Here is a 7,463-nt window from a genome sequence, read left to right as displayed (position 1 = left end):
GATCGGCACCGTGTGCAATCGACACCGTGTCCGATCGGGAAATATTGCTGTGTCCGATTTGTAATGTGCGCAATCGGGACTCACTCCGTCCTTATAGACAAACAGTTCCGGAAGAAGATGGACAAGAAATCGAAGAATGCGTGTTGGTCGGATATCAAAGCGAATCCACCAACTACATATTGTACGATCCTGAAACTGGGAAGGTGATCGTCTCACGTAACGTGACTTTCAACGAGGTCTCATCGTCGACGTCTTCGTCAAGTATAAGCTCTGGTATTCGACTTTCTCTGGAAAAGAGTATTCATGACAGAGACAGCGAAAGCGAGACTTCAGATCAGCCAGATGAAAATACTGAAAAGTCTGTTATCATACTAGATGAAGACGCAACCGAGCAGAGCGACACCGAGACTCGAACTCCAACCCGCATACTCAGAGAACGAAGTACTCTGAAGAAAACAAGAAGGTATGAGACAAATATAATACAATGTAATATACCTACCACGTTCCAGGATGCCACAACAGGACCTGAAGCAAGAGAATGGACTCGTGCCATAGAGGATGAGTTAGCAGCTCATAAAAAGAATAATACGTGGACGCTAGTACCCGAAAAGGCAAATTAACGTTGCATCGACTCAAAGTGGGTGTTCAAGGTATTACGAGATACAGATGGTTCCGTAAAAAGACATAAGGCGAGATTAGGTGCTCGAGGTTTTCAGCAAAAATACGGCACCGACTACATTAAAACTTTTGCTCCTGTAATGAGATATGACTCGTTGCGAGTTATATTATATCTGGTGACCCACCTCGATCTGGAAATGTCGCAGTTTGATATTAAGACGGCCTTTCTCTACGGTGACTTGAAAGAAACAATCTACATGAAGATTTCTGAAGGCTTGGAGGTCAACGTTAGTGACAACGTGGTGTGTAAGTTAAATAAATCATTGTACGGGCTGAAACAAGCCCCGTTGTTGGAACAAAAAGTTTAGTAATTTTTTGAAACGCTTCAATTTTCATGCGAGTCAAGCGGATAAATGTATCTATGTCAGTGTAATATGCGGTTACAAGGTTTACTTAACGGTATTTGTTGACGATGGCCTTGTTGCGAGTAAATAAAAAAAGTCTATTAATTTAGTTCTCAAGTATCTAAAGCAATCTTTCAAAATTACAGTAGGTGATGCGAGTATGTTTGTTGGCGTTCAGATAGAAAGAGATCGCGCTGCAAAAACAATGTTTTTACATCAGAGTTCGTATGTTAAAGACATTATAAACAAATTCAAGATGACCGACGCGAAGATTATAATAGTGTACCTACTGATCCAAATACTGCACTTAGTCAGGTCGAATCCGAAGAAAATAGCATCACGAATGTACCGTACCGAGAAGCCATATAGGGTCCTTAACGTTTCTCGCCTAGTTTCAAGGCCCGACATTAGTTACGCGGTCAATCTCGTGAGTAGATACTGTAATAAACACAATCACAGCCACTGGTTGGCCGTGAAAAGAATTTTCAAGTATTTAATCGGTACAGCCAACCATGACATATTGTACGAATGCGGTGGAAGTCAAGTAGATATGAACTTATGCGGTTATTCCGATGCGGATTTCGCCGGGGATGTGGACACGCGCAAGTCCACAACCGGGTATGCGTTTTGCATAAACAATTTGTTAGTAACTTGGTCATCTCAACGTCAAAAATTAGTGTCGCTCAGTACTACTGAGTCGGAGTACGTGGCTGCTGCGACAGCCTGTAAAGAACCCAGATAGCCAAATTCTGTGAGTTTGCTGCCATGTTGCCAACAAGCAGCTTGTCGTTAATGCAACTAATTTTGACAAACTCGGGACAAGGTGAGACAGCATTATGCTTGTCGGGTTGAACTCATATGAATTATATTTCTATTAACAGCAAATTGATTGCAACGTGACAGTATTAATTTGTGAGGGATTTGTGACAAATTCATATTGTCAACACTTTGTTAGCAACGAGATACAATTAAAAAACTTTATATTAATGACATATACATAATAACGGATAGAAATCATTATATATGTGTTGTTGCCGACATGTTTGGATCATGATGCTCAAGATGGAACGATGAATCATTTATTGCTGTCATGTTGCTACCATGTTGCAGACAACATAACGTACCAATATTGCGGACCGTTTGCTCTTGAAATTGCGTCAACTGATTGCATGTATAAGCAGTCATGTAGTTGTATTTGTAACGTGTTCTATTTCGATGTCAGCAAATTTACAGCAAATATATGAAAACACATGCAATGCATTAGTTTGCTCAATATGCTCTATCACGCTTGACTATCTGGGAAGTCGTATGGCTCAGACAGCTGTTAACCGATCTAGGTTGTAATCCAAAGCATCCGACTACTTTATTCGTGGATAACCAAAAGTACAATTCGTTTAATACGTAATCCTGAGTTTTATAAAAAAACAAAACACATTGATGTAAAGTTTCATTTTATTAGAGAAAAAGTTGAAAATGAACAGGTTGATGTAAAATATATTCCCACGTATGAACAGCTGTCTGATCTATTTATCGAAGGTTTAACCAAAAATCGTTTTGAGTATTTGTGTTGCAAACTTCTCAGCAAACGCAAAAGGATTAAAAGATATTAAAATTTTTTAATACCTTTGAAACCCTTTTTTGGCGAAATTAGATGAAATTAGATGGGATTCGAAATGAGATGGTCCAATCCCATGGAATCCAAAAAAGAAATTTTTAATTCCATCCAATCCTATGGAATCCGTAAAGGTTATGGAATTGCATGGCATTAGATGGTTTAGGAAACGTCTCGCGCCTCCGTTGTTCGTCGGTGAGCTTTTGTGTATGCTTAAGGGCATTACACGCACTACTGCCGACGGGCAATTAGCCCGAAAATGAGATTTGTAAGATCTGTCAGGCCCCGTAGGGGGTCCCTTTACATAGCGGTCGAGACGAAACTTTAAACTCGAGAAGATGCCCCGGCGATGCGACGCCTAGCGGCGTCGACGCGAACTGCCGGTAATGCAGATACCGCGCGGGCGTGTACTATTGGTGGCGCGTACCGCCACAGAGTTCAACACGGACACTTTTCAATCCCTATCCTGGCATTCAATGGTATTCATTTTATTGTCAGAATAGACGGAATTCAATGGAATTCAATATGGAAATTTTTAATTCCTAGTTTGGCATTCAATGGTATTCATTTCGTTAACGAAATCAATGGTATTCAATGGAATTCATCACGAAACTTTCCAATCCCTAACCTGGCATTCAGTGATATAATATTTTTGTGTCGGAATTGGATGGAATTCAAAAAAGACAAATTCTTTCCAAAATAAGAAATTCCATGATATTGAAACTATTTCAATCCCTTTTTGGGACAGAATGGAATTCGGAAAGTCCTTAATTAAATTCCTGGCAATCCCGTTTTAATTATTTTCAATCTTTTTTCGTTTGCTGGGTTAATATTCTTGATTGAAGCATGCAAACGGTGGAAGTATTGGAATATGATAATTTACCATGCTTCACTCTAATTCACGCGAATCAGAAGACAGAAGTTCCTGTCTTCATACGGCAGGTGTTAGCGGAATGCAGATTGAGCGCGATCGAGCGCGACTGCGTACATATATCGTTCAGCACCGTTCAGACGTGATACTGGTCACTGTACCGCTCGCATGTGCCATATATATATATACTGCTTATATTGTATTACTTTTCTGTTCTATTAAAACTTCTTTTTTTACACGCAATCACGTACTCTTATATCAAAACCCAACAGAATCCTTTAAATTTTTTTATGGGGAATGTTAAAAAACATTGTTTACAATAATATGTATCCACGCAGGAGAACACGAGGCAGCACATTTTGGATGCTTGTGCGAATATAACTTCAGAACAGATAGAAAGGGCAAGAGCATCATTTGTGTATCCGGTGTATCGCATTACAAAATGTATTGAAGTCGGAGGACATCATTTTGAAAACTTTCTTCAATAAATTTTTGTGTTGAAAACAGCATAAATGTTTGATTTTTTTATTTTCTTTAAACATACGTAATTTTCAAGGTCATTTAAAGGTTATGTTGTCAGGTTATTGAACTTTTCTCGATATAAGCTATAAAATCACGCAATCAAAAACATGTAATACCATTTAAAAATATTATCTTGATCTTCAAATCTTTGAAAAAAATAACTTTGAAAAAAACTTTTTTTGTCATTGTAATTGCGCCCCCTCGAATGGTGCAATTTTCCCCTTAGACATTTTTTTGTATCATCAAAAACAAATGAGATATTTGAGATGATCGATTTACGTGGACCACCCTGTATGTATATGTATAAGTATGTATACTTTCATAATTTTATTTGATCACATTGTTTAATTAGAAATTATCCATTGGATCTCTATTATCTCATGGATCTCACGTGGTCGATGAAGGATGATAAGGAAACTTTGGTAGGATTAGGCTGGAAGATGGCCAACACCCTCGGTACATTTACCACGAATTTTCGTCTCGGTTTTGGAAGCTATGCTGATAAGCCTCTGATGCCATACATCTTTCCAAAACACGAGGAAAATCCGTGTAAAAGCGAGAACGCCGTCTGCAAGCCGCTGTATTCCTTCTGGCATCATTTAGAACTCACTGACAACATACCAAGATTCATTCATGAAGTATGTCTTTTTTACATAAATTCTATACATATTTTTATACTAAAGTATTGTTTACCCACACAGCAAAATATACCTGAGATATAGCTAGCCCTATTCACTCCAACGTTTTTTCCGCCCCTTTAATCCTCCAACCATGCACTTTCAAGTTAGACGTGTTTTTCAAAATGTTAAGGGGATCCTATAGCGAAGGCCGAACTTCCTCGACGTCGGTAATGTCAACATTTCTAATCCTGTTTTCTATGTTATATATCTATGTCTGTCCTTGTCTAACCAGAGGCATCTGTCTTTGTTCGATTGCTGCGCCATCTCTCGCTACACGCAATACTGCTTATCCTGTCAACCTAATGTGCTTTTGCTTAATAAAACTTCATTTTACGGAATCTTTTTTTCTAGACGTTGAATCTTAGTTTTATTTACACGATATTGTTCCTACATGTTGTCCCTACGTCGCCTTGGTGTCAGGTTATATATACAGGGTGTCCAAAAAATCGCCTACTCCACTTTGGGAGGTGATTCGGGACCCAAAAACAAGCAAAAAAGTTCATACAAACATAGGTCCGGAAATGAGCCGTTTCCGAGTTATAGCCACTTTTATGTTCAAAAATCGTAATTTAGAATCCGCTTGGCATCCCTCTTTTTTAATTTTTTCTTAAATTAAAAATTTTTATTTTTAAATATTTTTAATTTTAATTTTTTTTTTTCAATTTTTCAATATTTGTAAATACGATTACATTATTTTTAAAAGAAATCAGTTGTTTTCACGGCTACTTGAAATCAGTTGTTTTCACGGCTATTCAAAATCAGTTGTTTTCACGGCTATTCAAAATCAGTTGTTTTCACGCCTATTCAAAATCAGTAAGTAAATCACGGCTTTTCAATAAGTTTCAAATTATTATTTAACAACACCTTACTTTTAGGTTGTATCTAATTTTTCCGTATTCATCAATGGATCGTTTAAGTTTTAATGAATTAGCTGATATGCATCTTATGTATGGTCTTGCTCAAAGTAATGCTGCCGAGGCAAAAAGATTAGACATCCAGTCTTTTCCAAATCGAGATGTACCGGGAATAGCGTCTTTTCGAAATGTAGACAGAAACTTGAGAAAATTTGGTAATTGTAATAAAAAAAAATTGAAAATAAAAATTTACGATTTTTGAACATAAAAGTGGCTATAACTTGGAAACGGCTCATTTCCGGACCTATGTTTGTATGAACTTTTTTGCTTGTTTTTGAGTCCCGAATCACCTCCCGAAGTGGAGTAGGCGATTTTTCGAACACCCTGTATAAACTGCAGTAATTTTATTATTGTCGTCAGATGACAGTTGTATGTGCCCAAATTAGTAAAATTTTTAATTTTTTTTGGTTCCCGATATGAAATCGTACAACGCGATGTAGATTTTTGTGCGTACTTTAATTCTAGACTTGCAATTCTGTAAAGCCAATTCAAAGATTCCTTAAAATGAAAAAATGTCGGTAACTACCGCCACTATAGGATCCCCTTAATAGCTTTTAAAAATTCCCCAAAAATTATTATATCTTTGTACCTTCGACTAAAAATCAATGTAAAGAAAATTTGGAAATCATTTATTTAAATATTTTTTTACAACAATTATATGTTGACAAACACACGTTACGACTCGTTTTACTTAAAAAATCATAACTCACGAACAAATTGACGAAGCTTAATGAACCAAAACGCAAATTAAAGCTAAAAGTAGTGCAAATGAGAAAAAAATGAGAAAATTATTAATTAAATAGGAATATTTAATTTCGTCGCCGCAAATTTGGTAATTTTTAAATGGTACAGAAGGACTTTAAGGACTTAAAGAATGCTAGAAAAAGAATTTTTAAATAAGAAAAGGCGAATTTGAAGTGTGACAGATATTTTTTATGTAAAAAAATTAATTTTTTTTTAATAATCGTAGCTCCTCTCCACCTTTTCCACCTGCCTCTGAGCCATAATAGACCTCTGTGGAATGTTAAATTTTTTTTTTAACGACAAAAATATTTTAAATACGATTAAATTATACACAAAAATACATTTTTATCGAAAAAAATGCTCATTTACCTTTCACACAACACTGACGTAATCCTCCAACCATGCACTTTCGTGTCCCACCGAGATTTTGATTGTTCGCCGTTTCGAGAGTAAATGAGCTAGGACTTTGAAATTTTTACCTGAGGTTCCTTGCCACAATAACTTTTTTCCGGCGTGAAGGGGATTCTCCCACGATCATTTGTTTTCCGGAAGAAACGACTGTTAGAAATTCGTTGGACACGAAAGGCATGGTTGGAGCGAATAGGGCTAGATATCTTTATGCCTACAATTTTAAGTCAAATCTGAGATATCTTATTTTCAGATATTTACAGAATATCTACAGGACATTATTACTCGATATCACATATCTTTGAAAAAGACATTTCTGCAACATTTGCATTCGAATATATGACCGATTCATAGTTATAGCTCTTATATCTTATAAAGATCAACTCAAGTTTATTCGTAGTCAATAAAACAATCCTAGAGGACTTTGACGCCGTATCGATTCGTCCCGGCAAAAGCCACACGCGCCAAAGGTAACGACCGCGGCGCGAAAGCAACTCGCCGCGAGGGGACTTATGCTAAGACTCCATAGACGCAGAAACGCCATGCGGCAGAGTGCGTTGACCAATCACAAATTTTGATTTTGCCGTAGGCGACTTGCGGCAGCCTTCTGATTGGTCAATGCACTCTACCGCACGGCGTTTCCGCGTCTATGGAGTCTTAGCATTAGAAAACTTTTGCTGGGGCTACGTC

The sequence above is a fragment of the Temnothorax curvispinosus genome, unplaced genomic scaffold (genome assembly GCF_003070985.1).
Source record: "Temnothorax curvispinosus isolate PA1 unplaced genomic scaffold, ASM307098v1 QBEX01010142.1, whole genome shotgun sequence".
NCBI lineage: Eukaryota > Metazoa > Arthropoda > Insecta > Hymenoptera > Formicidae > Temnothorax > Temnothorax curvispinosus.
This window is presented reverse-complemented; position numbering follows the sequence as displayed.